A 16,878-nucleotide genomic window follows, 5' to 3' on the forward strand; every position below is an offset into this window, starting at 1 on the left:
AGTCTCTCTCCCCGGCTCCCCCCACTTCCGGGTGGGGCTGGACAGGGGTGCCGTTTGTGGCCACATGTGGCCTGGGACCAACCATAATTTATTCACCTCTTCCTTGCCTCATTTCTGAACAATACCACAAGCCAGCTGTGCTGCTTAACACATGACAAGTACTACCTGTGAGTCAGAAGGAGAATTTAAGTTTCTGCACCTCTCCCCCTGTGAAGTGATTCTGTGTATCCGTTTACTTGTCCCAAACTGTGAAGGAACAGAGGCTTTTATCATTCGGGTATTATTAAACACCATCATCAGCCACCTCCCGCATCCGTCATTGATTGAGATAAATGACACTATTTTTTCTTTTAAAAAAAAAATCTACGCTTAATGAAGTCTCTTTCGTGCCACAATCTCAGCAGTGAGATAAATGAGAAACAATTTCTTGGTATCCATTATTTTAAATTACAGATATCAACTCTGATGCTGTTTTCAAGGTTTATTGAATTTTCATAGACCATCATCAGCTTCTACATTCTACACATGTAATAGAAACCTGAACTCAGAGAGGTTTTATGGCCTCCTTTTAAAGCCTCAATGAGAATGGGACTCATTCCCCAGCTTCCCCTAAGAAACCTTCTAGAAAGTTCCAGGTTCTCTAGGCCAGACTAAGGGGAGGGCAAAGAGGAATCCAGCAGAGCGGAGGTAAGACAAGAAAAGGCAGGGGGACACAGCAAGGGGGGCTCTGGTGTGTGGAGTTCCCTCCACTGAATGGGCAGCCCCCTGCCTGGCACACGAGCCTGGCCCTGCCTTCAGTCTCCCCACAGCCAAGGGGCCAAGGCTGGGCCAGCATCTTTCTTGGTACCTGGCTGCCCAGCTTACTTCTGGGTTCCCGCCTCCCCTTTCTGACAGTAAATCCCACAGACAAGCAGGGCTCGACTGCAGCCTGGGTAAACCCTTAGCAAGAAGGCCATGTGATGCTAGAAACCCCCTCACAGAAGCCCCTCCCTAGCCTCACTCCCGAGCAGGTCCCTTCAGGCTCATGTGACTCTCCTGCTGCTGCCCATAGCTGACCAGGCACATCCTAAGCACTCTGCACTCTGACCCCCAGGGCTCGCTGGCAGGCCAACAGAAGCTTCTGGGTCACCAAGGAAGGTAATCGCAGAAGTTATCACTATCCCTGTAACTAAAGCCCAGAGAGGTTAGGCTGACCCCCTGGGGCCACCAAGCAAGAACACTGACAGCTTCCACGGACTGGATTTCAAATCAGTGGAAGGAGGTTGAGAAGGTCCAGGCCCACCTGCTATGGAGCAAGCTCTGTTCACAACTCTGAAGACTCCAAGCTGCCACAGCCTGTGGAGGCTTTTGCGTGAGTGTGTGCGAGTGTGTCTGTCTGTCTGCATGAACACATGTGTGTACCCACCTGTGGGCATGCTCTCTCGTTTAGTGGGCAGTGTGCGTCAGACCCTGAGGCGAGCCCTGGGGGGTCAGCAAGGAACACAGGCAGTGCTGGGCCCCACAGAGCTGGTGGTCTGGGAAGGGTGGACAAGCGGAAGCAAGACAAGATGCAGGAGAGCCAGCAAGAGACGAGGCACGGCCACACTTTGCGCTTGAGGAGGGAATATTTCTGGAGGCATGGGCAGTGTTTAAAGAGGGCGGCGGAACCAGCTGTGGCCCTAAAGGGCCTAAAGAGAAAGAGAAGTTTCTGGACAACTGAGATGATGTGCCTGTGGAGAGGACCACCGATGGCAACTGAGGCCTTCAGCAAAGGGACACAGCCAGCCCATGGAGACCAGGTGTGGGGGGGGCCAGAAGAATAAGAACACCAAGCTCACTTTCCTCCCACCCTCCCGCCTCCTGCCTGTACCCCAGCGAAGGAACTCAACAGAAACCAGAGGTGAGGGAGGCCGCTGGGGGCGCCCACACGGTCAGCTCCCGGCTCCGGGGTGGACGGACCAAGACTATCTGAGGAACGAGCGGACGGAACAAGGCCCTTGGCTGTGTAGAGAGCGATTGTCACTTGTGCTCAGGAGGAAGCATGCAGCGCGCAGCACGAGGATGAACGGGGGAGAGTGTTGGGAAGGTCTTCAGGAGAAAGGATGAGCAGGGATGCGCTTAGGCACTCAAAGGCTGGTGTGTGGTGCGTGAGAAAGCCCAGGGCTGGAGGTGAGGCTGGGATGCTGGGATGCCAGCCCCTGAAGGCCCAGAAGAACATGGTCAGAGTCTGGGCATCATTCTAAAGGGGATCAGGGCCCACTGACAGATTTTGGTAGAGTGACTGGAAAGGGGTAACACCCGCGAAGATGTGAATGGACTAGGAGACAGATAGGATCAAAATCCGGAGAAGGTAATGGCAACCCCCTCCAGTGTTCTTGCTGGGAGAATCCCAGGGACGGGGGAGCCTGGTGGGCTGCCGTCTATGGGACCACACAGAGTCGGACACAACTGAAGCAACTTAGCAGCAGCAGCAGCAAAATCTGAGAAGCTGAGAAGCAGATGGCTGAAGACGACTGGGCAGAGCAGAATAGAGAAAACAAAGAGCAAGCCAGGAGCGACGGATCGGCACCTTCTCCACCACCAGGGCCCCGGGCACCTCTGAGAGCTGCCCAAAGACGACATCAGCACAGAGGGCCTGCCTGCAAACCTATATAAGAAGCATGTGGACCCCCAGGGCCCTCCCCTCCCGGAACAGCCAGGAGCAGCAGCCCCGGGCACATGCAGAAGGCAGGAGGCTTGTTCTCTGGAGAGGTTGGTCCCGAGGGGCTGCCCTCTAGGACCCCAGACCCCACTGAAAATGAATGAAAGGCCACCAATGGCAGGAAGCCCACTCCCTTCCCCTGCCTGGTTCTGAGAACACTGGTAACGCAGCTCAGAGGGAAATTATCACAAGAAAAGAGGCTTGCAGATATTCGTGGGTTAACTAGTGTTTCCCCCAAATTCATGGCTACCCAGAACCTCAGAATGTGATCTTATTTGGGAATAGGGTCCATGCAGAAGTAATGAAGGAAAGAATCAAGATGTGAGAAGGGCCCTGAATCCAAGGAGAATTTCCTCAAAAAGACAGAAAAGGACCCACAGAGGAAGACCGCCATGGAAGATGGAGATAGCAGCTGTGCTGCCACAAGCCAAGGAACTCAGGAGCCATCCAGAAGCTGGAAGAGGCGAGGAAGCCTAGGGCGTGCACAGGGAGCATGGCCCTGCGATCGCACCTTGATTTCAGACTTGCGACCTCCAGCACCCTTCATGGCAATCGTTCGCAACTTCCTAAGGAAACAAATGCACCCCTCGATTCCATTTACCCTCAGAGAAGCTGACTGTTGGGCAACACACTCACACACACACACTTCCATCCCGCTGTTTAGGGCCTTACTCTTAAATATGTGCACAGCTCTGCAGGCCTCCTGGACACAGGGCTTTAACTTCATTGGTCTCCTTCTAGAACACCAGGGGCCTCTGACCCTTTCCCAGGGGAGGCAAAGCACAGAGTCCCAGCAGCTCGGAGGCATTCTCCCGCCTTGCTAAGCCACTGCCACAGGGTTCTGCTCCTCCTCCCCTCACCCCCAGGAAAGGGAGAGAGCCCAAGCCCTCACGAGCAGCATACGCCCATTCTCCCTGCCTCCCTCCTCCCCCTCGTAGCCAGGTCAGAGCCCAGCTAATCACAGCAGCCCATCCAATGGCTGTCACCCTACACTGGCATGTGTCCCAGAGCACAGCTCCCCACAGCCACAAGCATACCCTGGCAGGTGCTTTTGAAGGATATGGATACCACGCCCTGTGGGTCAGCAGGGCCTGCAGCTGTGGGCTCACCCCTGGGGATGCACCCATACACTCTCTCTGGGACCTGGTAAATGCGGAGGGTGGCAGAGACTTGGAGAGACCCATGGTGCCCAGCACTCAGCGTCAGGGTCACAGCTGGGGAGTTCTAGAGACCTGAGGATCCTCCCCAACTCACTCCCAGTTTATAGATGGAGAAACTGAGGCCCAGAGAGACAAGAGGGTCTGCATACATTTACAACACACTACATTCAATCAGCCACTCATTGAGTCAGCAAGCATTTATTGAGCTCCTACTGTTGTCAGGTCCTGAACTAGACTATAATGATACAGAGACAAATAGAATAAACTACGCACTCACAAAGAGTCTAGGGGCACCCCGGAGAAAAGACTGCCAAGCAGCACCAGGCGCAGCCCTCTAGGGAACTAGCATTTATCCTCCAAGCATTCGAGCTTTGTGTCAGGACCCCCACCCAGCCCCGTCTCCTGCACAACACCCCCACCTCCTGCACAACACCCCCACCAACTCTGTCAGCCCCAAACTGTCAGAATGCTTCCTCTCCCACCTCATCCATTCACACCCCAAACACCATCTCAGGCCCCAGGCAAGACCCTGGAAACACAGAGACAAAAAATTAAAAAAAGATATTTCCCCATCCTCAAGAGACCCAGCCATGGTGAAGGGGAGAGAGGGGTGCCAACAGCCTGATGCTTGGGTGACCAGGGGAGCTCTGGGTCCAGAATGAGCAGGGCCCCTCCGCACTGGAGACTCCCTGACACAGGGCTTGATGACAAGGGAGGGTCTGAAGGCAGAGGAAAGGCCTGGGGTCTGTGAGAGCTGGGCAGCCACCCAGGGGGTGAGGGGGAGAAAAGTGGGCAGAGTCTGAGCAGAAGGGCCTTGAGCGCCCCATGGGGAGCCTAGACCCTGTCACTCGGACAAAGATCACTGGTCCCAGCTCTGCTCTCACCGCCACAGCTGATGACTGCCTGCTACTCTCTTCTCTTTGCAAACTCCCTTGCTCACTCAGAGCTCCTTACCTGTCCCCTTGCATAGTACAAGCTGGCTGTTTTTCTTTCTTCTCTCCCTGAACAGATCATCCCATTCCAGGTACTTTTCTGACTTCAGCTCCAAGAGGAAAATTACCTACGCTGGCATTCACAAGACTCAGGGTGCTCAGTTCATGTCTGTGAGCAAAGAACAGAGGCCTCCCCACTGTGCCCCTCGAAGCACTTCACACGGCACTCAGGCAGGGGCGGGCAGGGGCACCTTCTGTGGTGCAGACTCTAGAGGGTTTGTGGAACCTGAGTGAAGACTCTCTCACAGATGCAGCCTCCTAAGAGAAGGCGGCAGCACAGCACATGGGCTGCCTGGGTCCAGAGGCCGCTTGGTCCAGGGCTCCCCCAGAGAACACGAGCTGCAACCCCAAATAAGCGGGCGCAATGGGCCCTAGAGCAGCCCCTGGCCCCGCTGGGAGACTGACGCTAGACCCCCGTGAAATGCTCCGCCTTCCAGGGTAAGGGCTGACGTCTCTTTCATTACCTGCTAGGAGAGAGGCCAGCTGGCCTCAAGCTTCGGCCTGAAGCCCCATGCCCCCCAGGCAGTTCTTAAGCCTCCCCAGCTGAGGCCAGGCAGGGGCAGTCCTGACCTCAGGTGTCCGTACAGTCCCGCCCTCGTGGTGCCACCCCGTTTGGGCCCAGCCTGCCCAGATCCCCATGCAGAGAGCAGAGAGGCGCGTGCACACACCTCACTCCGGCATCCTATATCCTTGTGATCTGGCCCCAACGGCACTGTCCCTCTTGCTGTACTCCGCAGTTCAGATAGGGTGGGCACCCCCAGCAGTGCCCTGTTTCCACCTCCAAGTCTTCGCCCTTGCCACTGCATCCACCTAGGCTGCCTCGCCCCCTTCAGCTCATCAACCCTCCTCAGATTCCATGGATGCTGCCACTCAACTCTTGGTCCCCGATATCCCAATGACCCCTAACCTTAATTCTCTGCAGTTCATCAACATCAGAGCTTGCTATGGCCCAAGCTTTGTGCTTGGCCTGGAGACCCTAAGACTTAGAGAAGAGACTCCTAACGTGGTCTGTGAAACACAGCATCCAACACAATGATTCTATTTCCTCCGCTGGGCTATGAGCTCCTCCCTGATCGGCACACAAGCCCAGCCTCAGAGAAAGGCCTGTCTGCTGATGTGCAGGTGATACCTGGCCACAATTCACTGCCCGCAGCAGCACTGCCGTCTCCAGAGAACTGCTTTGTGGATGAGGAACAGCCTTTGAGAAACGGAACGGGGGACTCTGGGAGAGAAGAGGCCCCAGGTTCTCTTTCAAGGACAAAAAATTGGGAAAGGACTTTGGGCTAGGGTTCCCTGGGGGTCTGGAAGCCTGCGGTCTCATCAAACCAGGGCCCTCCCTGTCCCACCCGGGCCCCTGGCCTACATACCCGTAATCTCACAGCTGCTTCCAGCCTTGCTAACGCCCCTCCACTTCACATCTTATCTCACCTCCTGCAGTCATCTCTACCAGCTTCCTCAGTGCAGACAGATCCCCCTCCTCCGTCCTCGCCTCAGGTGCTCCAGGACCACAGTCCTGCCCTCGGGTCAGCCTGAGCCTGGGTTCCTTCCTGCCCGAGGCCTCCAGAGTTGGCCCAGGCACCAGAAGCAGGGTGTGCCGGGTCCCTGACTGACACCTTGCTTAGCCCCACCTCTCTGGCTATTTGTCCTGCAGCTCCAACACCAGGGGCGATCCAGGATGGCTGAGGCCCGTAAGTGTGCCAGGCTCTGTGCCCACTACCGAGGCGATAGCAGGAACCACACACCCTGTTCCCTGTCCTCATGGAGCCAACAGTCTAGCGAGGAAGATGGCCACGGAACAGGAAGGGGTCAGAGCAGCCCACACTTCATTTATTTTGGGGAAGGCAGCAACCCACTGACTGCCAGCTCCCCTAGCTTCCCGGACAGGCTGCAGCCCCACTCCCAACCCCAGGCTCCTTCCCAGCGGGGGCTCTGGCAAGTGGGTGTGTACACTAGGCGCCTGTGTTTTCAAAGAATTTATTTCAACTTTGCAAAATAATAAAGTCTCTAACATAAAAAGAGAAAGCCATCGGCTGCAATCTGCTATTATATTTTTACTGGGACCCTCCGTTGAGCGAGAGTGTAATCTGTAAGATAATATAAGTGCTAATAATATTTTCCAGGGAAGAATTTCTCACTGTTACAAACACAAACTGCTATTAGGAGGTATATTTGTTAGCATTGATGAGACATAGATTACCCGGCTTCTGCAACTAGATTGGAACAGACTGATTTTTTACCCTCTAAGCTGCTCAGCCTTTGAAAAAAATTAGCATAATGTGCTGAGTGTTCTACATAGTTCTAAGTTAGTCTTAAAAACTCCTTTGTGATTCCTCTCCCATTAAAGACTTTAAATATCTTTATTCTCTTTTAATAGAGCAATGCATCAATGTATTCCTCTAAAAGGTAAGTAATATAGATAAATTAGACAGGGGGACATGTTACATAAAGAGAAATGAATACTCCATCAGGATTAATAGGCTTATACCATGCCTGGCACTTAGTAGGTGCTTAACAAATGGGTACTATGTTAGTTAATTGAATGTAAGTCCCTAACATTTATAAAATAAAGATTTTCAATATCATTTAAAGTATGTTTTAAATAAGCAATGCTCAGTCATCATTTTCGGTGTAATTCTGGCATTAGGTAGATTCTGAGTCTCTCCTGACAGCTTGCCTCGCAGACTTGACTGCAGACTTTGACAGAGCGCCACCTACTGCCCGAGCCTTGCCATTTCTGCTCACCAGCTCCCAGGCTGTCTAGAAGCCCCACAAGGAAACCCAGAAAATGGTACATTTCATCCTCAAGCATTCAGCCAGGCCCCAGGGAAATACCCAAGCTAGAACATATCCTGCTCTGAGGTGTTCCTTCTACAGGAGAAACGACCAGAGAGACAGGGCTAAAGGGGGTGACACCCACCCCAAGAAGGGTCACAGGAGAGAAGCCCTCACCAGTTGCAGGAACCCAAAAAAAATTGCCCTTCCCACAAGGTCATGCTCCTTCGCCCACCTGGACGCCTTCACACACTCTTAGCATGGCCACCAGGTCTCCCCTGATCCTGACATCTCCCAGGAGGGCATTGGAAATGGCTGGTCACTCAGGACCTGAGCACTGGCCGTTAAGGAAGCACCAGATGTAGGAAAACTCACAACATGCAAACAAAGGCTTTAGCAGGCTCTTGACTCAGGGCTGCACTCTACAAGGCAAACAGGTTGTATTCCCATGTCTGTGGAGATGCAATTAATTATTGATCCCTGTGCAAAATGGGCATTGATAAATCAATACAGAGCTGATGCCCCAGATAAACAGTACATATCATCAGGAGGCACGGCATGTGTAAATGACTCGATACAGATTGTTATCAAGAGAAATTCTGTCTCAATATGGCCGAAAAAGCCAAATGGCGTGAGGGTGTGCAGCAGCGCCTTTTGCACTAATGTATTGCTGTTCTCTCATTCAATCAGCAAGCATAGATGGATCATTTTTTCTCAAGCCCCTGGCTGTGTGCTGCGCCTAGAGGACACAGCATCAATTGAGCCCCCTCCCCTGCCAACCCCCAGGAGCTCAGGACCCAAAGCAGAGTCATGGAATATTCTTCTCTGCCTTCTGGGGGACAGGAGACCTCAGCCAGGACAGGCCTCTGCTGAGTAACTCCCTGTGGGCCAGGCCCTGGGATGGGTACACAGTATACATTCCTCTGAACTTCCCAACAGTCACGGAGGCAAGAGTTCCTGACCTTGTTTTACAATTGTGAAAACTGAGGCTTAGAAAGGTTAAATGGTCACATAGCTAGTAAGGGGCAGAAAGGGATTTGAACCCAGGGCTGCCAGGTTCTGAAGCCTAGACTCTTCTCTGACCTGGCTTATGCAAGCAGTATCTCAGATCTGATCAGGAGATGAGGCTGTTTGCTCAACAAGGACCATCCTCCCAGCTCAGGCAGCCTACCAGAATCAGCCTCATGAGAATGGGGACTCCTAGAAGCAACCTTCTGGACTTTGGATGCACAGGTCTGAGGTTATGTCCTCTAGCAAGTGGTGGACCGTGAACTTCCCCGACACTGCTGGGTGCCTACCCCGTAGCATTAACCCCACCTCCCCAGCTAACAGAACCCAGAGCTGTCCAGGCATCCCTGCGGTGGGAAAGCCACCCCTTCCCAGCCCCACCACAGGATGTTAATCTGGATTCATTTAAACCAATTAGAGCCATCTCATTCCTCTGCCAATGACTGGCTTAGGAAGTAGCACATTACAAAATTGCAGCCAAGGAGAACTTGCTCAGAACAATCTGCTGGAGAAGCTGGGAATGGTTTCTCAGCTCTTAAATAGAGACATGAGGGCCATTTTTCACCTTATTGGCAAAAAATTCAAAGGTTGAGAAGATACCCTATGGGTTGCAGGGAAACCAGCCCTTCCTACACTGCTGATGGGAAAATAACCTAGTACAACAGCGGGAAGGGCAATTGCAACAACTGTCAAGGTCACAAACACATACCCCTTTTGCCTCAGCAATTTTACTTGTAGGAATTTATCCTCTAGGAAAACTAACAGGTTTTTCAGAATTTATTATAATAGCAAATATGGGAAACAACCTAAATATCTATCAAAAGATGACTGGTTAAACAAATTAGGTTACATGCATATAATGCAGTAAAAATAGAGCTATAAACCAATGTTAAGGATGTGCTTTATGTACCAAAATATTCTGACAAGTGCAAAAAAAAAAAAGCAATGTCAAAAAAGGATTATAGTATACTGTTACTTTGGAAAAGTGAGAATGAGGTGGATAAAACTATATGTCCATATTTGCTTGTAACAAAGAGATTCTGGAAGAATGAAACTGAGCAGGACCCTAAGGGTTCCTGGGGAGGATAGCCTTTCTATGTACCCTGTTTCTAGTTTATAGGGAAGAGACTCCAGCATCCATGCCCTTCTCTGAGTACCAAATTGCAGATTTGAACAGTTGCTAATAAGGGAAGGGAAGGATTGCAAAGACAATGGAGAAGCTGCCAAGGAACAATAGCACAGCCTTGGGGCACAGTCCTGGTTCCACCTCAAGGGATACACATAACAGTATCTTTGAGCTCTTTACAGAACTAAAATCCCCAACAAATAGAATATGTCAGCATTTTTCATTCAGGAGAATGAGGCCAGAGTCTTCATACCTGAGATCAGATTAAAGGAACCAGAGAAACTTCATCAGGAAATTATCTGAGACCAGATTAAAGGAGAGCAGGCCCCACACACATTTGGCCACTTGATATGAGCAGCCGACTCACTGGAAAAGACCCTGATTCTGGAAAAGATTGAGGGCAAGAGGAGAAGGGGGCAGCAGAGGGTGAGATGGTTGGATGGCATCACTAACTCAATGGACATAAGTTTGAGCAAACTGGGAGATAGTGAAGGACAGAGAAGCCTGGCATGCTGCAGTCCATGGAATTGCAAACAGTCAGAAATGACTTTAGCAACTGAAAACAACTTTTAAGCCATTGCTATAAAGCTCCTCACCAAATCCTCCCAGGGTGGGACACACAGTTGTCAAGGGCAGGAGCCCTCTGTGGCCCCCTTTGCCTGGCAAAGCAATAAATCTATTCTTTCTACTTCACCCAAAACTCTGTCTCTGAGTTCCAATTTGGCACCAGTGCACAGAGGCCAAGTTTTGGCATCAGAAATAAATAACAGAGTCCTATTAGTGCGTTCTCACCACTTTAATGGCAGAAAGCAAAGAGGAACTTAAGAACCTCTTGATAAGGATGAAAGAGGAGAGTGAAAAAGCCTGCTTAAAACTAAATAAAACTAAGATCATGGCATCCAGTCCCATTATGTCATGGCAAATAGAAGAGGAAAAGGTGGAAGTAGTGACAGATTTCCTCTTCTTGGGCTCTAAAATTACTGCAGATGGTGACTGCAATCATGAAATCAGAAGACGATTGCTTCTTGGCAGGAAAGCTATGACAAACCTAGACAGTGTGCTGAAAAGCAGAGACATTACTCTGCTGACAAAGGTCCATATAGGCTATGGTCTTCCCAGTGGTCACACGGTTGTGAGAGCTGGACCGTAAAGAAGGCAGAGTGCCAAAGAATTGATAACCTTTGAACTGTAGTGCTGGAGAAGACTCCTGAGAGTCCCTTGGATAGCAAGGAGATCAAACCAGTCAATCTTAAGGGAAATCAACCCTGAACACTCATTGGAAGGACTGATGCTGAAGCTGAAACTCCAATATTTTGGTAACCTGATGCAAACGGACGACTCACTGGAAAAGTCCCTGATGCAGGGAAAGACTGAGGGCAGAAGGAGAAGAGAGTGTCAGAGGATGAGATGGCTGGACGGCATCACCAATGTAATGAACATGAACTTGGGCAAACTTCAAGGGATGGTAAGGGACAGGGAAGACTGGCAAGCTGCAGTCCATGGGGTCGCAAAGAGTTGGACACGACTGGGTGACTGAACAACAACATAAGTGAGAAGAGAGGATAGGAGTAAATAGGGAGACTTTTATTCCTTACTTTTTAAGTATTTTAGATTGCTAACCTGCAGATGTAACACATATTCAAGCAATTTGCTATGGACTGAATATCTGTGTCTCCTTCCCAAATTCATGTTGTAATTCTAAACCCTATGGTGGTGGTATTAGGATGTGGGGCCTTAGTTGGGGGTGATTAGGTCGTGAGGATAGAGCCCTCACGAATGGAATTAGTGTCCTTATAACCGAAGTTCCAGAGAGATCCCTGGCCCCTTCAGCCCTGTGAGGAAACTGCACAAAGACATCAATCTGATGAAGCAGAAAGCCCTCACCAAACTTGGTACCTGCCAGAACCATGATTCTGGACTTCCCAGCCTCCACAACTGTGAGAAATAAATGTTTGCTCTTTATAAGACACTCAGGCTATAGTATTTTATTATAGCAGCCTGAACAGACTAAGACATGATTTTACATTTTCAAAGACAGTAAAACAATGAAGGGATGCTATCTTCTCTGCTTGTGGACATTTATGTCCAAGGACATGATGGCCGGGTATAACCACAGCAGCCATTTTTCGACAGTGAAGGGCAGTAAACTAAAGCAGAGCGGAAAAACGGACAGAACCTGCGCCCTCAGTGGCACTGCTGCACTGCTAAATTAATGGACAGAGGAGCCTGGCGGGCTGTAGTCCATGAGGCTGCAAAGAGTCGGACACAACTGAGCTCACACACAGGCTCTTGGCTGCAGTCATGGATCCACCTTACCCCAGAGCTTATTATTAGATGAGATAAATCCCTTTACAGTTTAAGCTGTTTGGGTTGGGTTTTCTGGCATAGGACAACATGCCAGCCAGAAGACAGAGCCGTCTTCTATCTGCTATCCTCATGAGAACATATAACAAACAGCTGCCCATGCTTGCATCATAAAGAAAAAACTCAGGAATTCAGGGTAAACATGGGGGACTAAACATGCACACTTATTTCTACTACTCACCAAAAGAAAACATCCCCCTTCACCAAAAAAAAAAAAAAGCAGTGAAGGTCTAAAAGTGACAGGAATCCACAAGGACAAAGAGAAGAGGACAGAAGACAAGTTCTATCAACAACAATTTGGAAGCTGGAAAGCAGATGGGCAAAAGCCAGCTGGCTTAGTGGATCAGAGAAAGCTGAAACTTAAGCTTGCTTTTAGATGAGCAAACCCATTCAGAACCCTGAAAAGTCCAGGAATTGAAGCAACAAATACTACTTCAGAGGGCAGAGGCAATAGATGGGGCTAAAAACAGGAGGATTTATAGACAGTCCATAGAAGAACGAGGAATCCTACCCCCATCTCCCAGCAAGATGACCACCCTACCATCATCATGAAAATAGATGGGAGGCCAGCTCTCTGGAGAGTTTGGGTCAAAGGGTTTCTGCATCAAGGGTAGCAGATGCAGCTGAGCATGAGGCCGTATTTACTGTCCATGGGATTTTCCATGCCAGAGTACTGAAGTGGGTTGCCATTTCCTTCTCCAGAGGATCTTCCCAACCCAGGGATTGAACTTGGGTCTCCAAGTTGAACTTGATTGAACTTGGGTAGGCAGACGCTTTACCATCTGAGCCACCAGAGAAGTCATTTATAACAGGCAGAATAAGGGTAATTCTATAAGCTGAACAGTGAAGACTCATGCCACCTTCTCCCACTGAGCTTCTGGAAAGTTCTTACCCAGACCTATACCCCACCTCTGATCCTTCTAATTGCAGGATCAGAGCAAGCAGGAGATAAAAAAATTCCAAAGGAAATAGAGAGATTGCAGGAAACAGAAGAAAAGAGAAAAGGCCATAATGTTTGTATTTTAAAACCTCAGAAAAATTAGAACATATTTCATCTCATAAAGTAAGAACAAAAGAGCTATAAAATGAAATATTCAGAAAATTAAAAAATTGGAAATTAAAAATATGAGAGCTGAGTTTTTAGGTCAACAAGATACTTGAAAAGTAAAACAGAAATTTCCATTAAAACTAGGGGAAAAGCTGAAAATAAGAAAGATAAGAAAATCCAAGGATTAACCTGAGAGGTCCATTAGTCAACTAACAGGAGTTACAGAAAAAGAAAACTGGAAAACAGAGAGGATGCAATAATCAAAAACTAACATTAGATACCGTTCCAGTACTGAAAGAAATGTATTTCAAGATTTAACACATATTCCAAGAATATGCACCATGGATTAAACTAAATGAAATTAAATTTAAAACAAAAATTTTAAAAAAATTTTTTTTATTTTTAAACCAAGCTGAGGAACACCATCATGAAGCATAGATGAAAAAACTGGAGAGAAATCCTTAAAAGTTTCAAAGTAAATAAGCAGGTCACATAGAAACCTCAGGATTTGAAAGGCATCTGATATCTCGACAACAATGGAAGCAAGAAGACAATAGAACAAGGCATTCAAAATTCTGAGGGAAAATGATTTCCAATTTAGAGTCAGCCTCACTATCAATCAAACGTGAGGCTAGAACAAAAACATTTTCAGACAAACAAGGTCTCCAAAAACTTACCTCCCAGTCCCCTTCCTCAGGAAGCTACTGGAAGACGTCTTCCCCCAGAAGAAGGGAGGAACCCAAGGAAGAAGACGCAGTGGTACTCAGGGTGCAGGAGCTGCTCTGGAGAAGGTGATGGAAACTTCAAGCAAGAATCTGGGTGCTGTTTTCAGAGAACAGTCTGGACAGCAGCTGGAGGCTGGGGGAGGCTCTACAGGGCATTCTGAAAAATAAGCAAATAAAACAAGTCGCTTGGTGCTGGGTTTAAAATATTCAGAGATTTTCATTGCTGTCACGGAGTATGGGAAATAATTTGTAATTGGTACACATAAAACAAAACAAAGGAAAAGAAATGAGTGATTATTAACTTCTGAGAAAATTAAAAGTTGCATATACAAGAAACTATAATCACGGTATTGCAGGTGGCTCTCCGTAAATAATAGTTACATAGTCCTAATAATGTAAACATTGAATATTGACTTAATCCAACATGAGGACTTAACACTCTCAGGAGAGAAAAGGGGAAACTCTTGGGAGGGGTGGAGAGGAAGGGGCAGAGCAAAGGACAGTGCCATGCCAGTAACAAAAACTAAAAATCCTTCTTTTCCACAAAAGAAAGTATATGGGTGATATCCAAAAATGGGGAAGTGGGGGGAGGAACAAGTAAAAGCAGTTAAATCTAGTAGTATAGAAATGTGGAGAAAATATAAGAAAACATTGAATTAAACATTGAATACAGTTGATTCCTGGGAGCTGGGAATAGGGAACAGGGGGCAGGGCGCCGCCATCTTTCATTCTAAGCTCATTAGTTCTATTTGGGTTCTGAACCTACATACACACAACCTGGATAAGAAACACTCATCTTTGCTGTTCAGTCGCTAAGTCTCTTTGCGACTCTTTGTGACCCCATGGACTGGAGCACATCAGGCTTCCCTGTCCTTCACTATCTCCTGAAGTTTGCTCAAACTCATGTCTATTGAGTCAGTGATGCCATCCAACCATCTCATCCTCTGTCGCCCCCTTCTCCTCCCGCCCTCAATCTTTCCCATAGTCAGGGTCTTTTCCAATGAGTTGACTCTTCGAAGAAAAAAAAAGCCCAGAAAGTACCTGCTGACCTCCTGGCATAGGGGCTGGTCACTGTCCTCTTTTGGGAGGCTGGGAGCCGGCCAAGGACCCACACTTGAACTTGGGAGCTTACAATCCAGCTGAGACACAAGACAAGGACAGCAAGCAACAACAGGCCATTTCAGTGTTGCACCACTACCAACAGTGCTGTGTGAACACCACTGGGATGCCTTGCTGGTGCATGAACATCTGACTCTTGGCTAGAGGCCTAGAAGCTGGGTGGCTAGGACAAAGGCATGCCAGCTTACATTCAATAGAGGCTGCCAAACTGCCCTCCACGAAGGCCGTGCCAGTGTGCACAGCCATCAGCAGTGACTGAGGCCTCTCGCATCCTTGCTGACACTTGATGATAGCAACCTTCTCAATGTTTGCTGAACTTTCACATGAAAAAGTTGCACCTCTTTTTATTTTTTTTCGATTTACATCTTTGTGATTATTAGTTGTCTTAGTCTGTCCAGGCTGCTGTAACAGACTTACCAGAGACTGGGTGGCTTATAAACAACAGACATTTATTTCTCACAGTTCTACAGACTGGAGTCCAAGACCAAGGTGCCAATAGATTTGGTGTCTGGTGAGGGCCTGCTTCCTGATTTTAAGTGGCTTGCTGTGTCCTCCATAGTGGGTGGAGCAAGGGAGCTCTCTGTGGTTTCTTTTATAGACACTAATTCCATTTGTGAAGACTCCATTCTCATGACCTAATCACCTCCCAAAGGCCCCACCTTCTAATAATATCACCTAACAACATCATCAACAGAACTATACAAAAAAGATCTTAATGACCCAGATAACCAGGATGGTATGATCACTCACCTAAAGCCAGACATCCTGGAGTGTCAAGTCAAGTGGGCCTTAGAAAGCATTACTACAAACAAAGCTAGTGGAAGTGATGGAATTCCAGCTGAGCTATTTCAAATCCTAAAAGATGATGCTGTGAAAGTGTTGCAATCAATATGCCAGCAAATTTGGAAAACTCGGCAGTGGCCACAGGACTGGAAAAGGTCAGTTTTCATTCCAAACTCAAAGAAGGGCAATGCCAAAGAATGTTCAGACTACTGCACAATTGCACTCATTTCACATGCTAGGAAGATCACGCTCAAAATTCTCCAAGCTAGGCTTCAATAGTACGTGAACCAAGAACTTCTAGATATACAAGCTGGGTTTAGAAAAGGCAGAGGAACAAGAGATCAAATTGTCAACATCTGTTGGATCATAGAAAAAGCAAGAGAATTCCAGAAAAACAACTAGTTCTGCTTCATTGACTATGCTAGCGCCTTTGACTGTGTGGATCACAACAACTGTAGAAAATTCTTAGAGATAGGAATACCAGACCATCTGACCTGCCTCCTGCGAAACCTGTATGCAGGTCAAGAAGCAACAGTTAGAACTGAACATGGAACTACAGACTGGTTCAAACTCGGGAAAGGAGTACATCAAGGCTGTATATCGTCACCCTGCTTATTTAACTTATAAGAGTACATCATGTGAAATGTCGGGCTGGATGAAGCACAAGCTGAGATCAAGTTTGCCAAGAGAAATACCAATAACCTCAGATATGCAGATGACACCACCCTTATGGCTGAAAGCAAAGAGGAATTAAAGAGCCTCTTAATGAAGGTGAAAGTGGAGAGTGAAAAAGTTGGCTTAAAACTCAACATTCAAAAACGAACATCATGGCATCTGGTCCCATCAGTTCACGGCAAATAGATGGGAAAACAGTGAGAGACTTTATTTCCTTGGACTCCAAAACCGCTGCAGATGGTGATAGCAGCCATGAAATTAAAAGATCCTTGCTCCTTGGAAGAAAAGCTATGACAAACCTAGACAGCATATTAAAAAGCAGAGACATTACTTTGCCAACAAAGGTCTGTATAGTCAAAGCTATGGTTTTTCCCGTAATCAAGTATGGACGTGAGAGTTGGACCATAAAGAAGGCTAAGCACCAAA

At 48.3% G+C, this 16,878-nt stretch overlaps 1 protein-coding gene across 1 annotated transcript in view; it reads right to left on the reverse strand.

Annotated features, from left to right (window-relative positions):
- Nucleotides 1-16,878, reverse strand: part of FSTL4 (follistatin like 4) — a 768,172-nt gene that overhangs the window by 690,486 nt on the left and 60,808 nt on the right. The window contains exon 3 of the mRNA XM_060416502.1: nucleotides 13,828-14,032. The gene's annotated coding sequence lies outside the window, so the exon portion shown is untranslated. The remainder of the gene's footprint in view (nucleotides 1-13,827; nucleotides 14,033-16,878) is intronic.

Source organism: Ovis aries, chromosome 5, assembly GCF_016772045.2.
Source record: "Ovis aries strain OAR_USU_Benz2616 breed Rambouillet chromosome 5, ARS-UI_Ramb_v3.0, whole genome shotgun sequence".
Classification (NCBI taxonomy): Eukaryota; Metazoa; Chordata; class Mammalia; order Artiodactyla; family Bovidae; genus Ovis; species Ovis aries.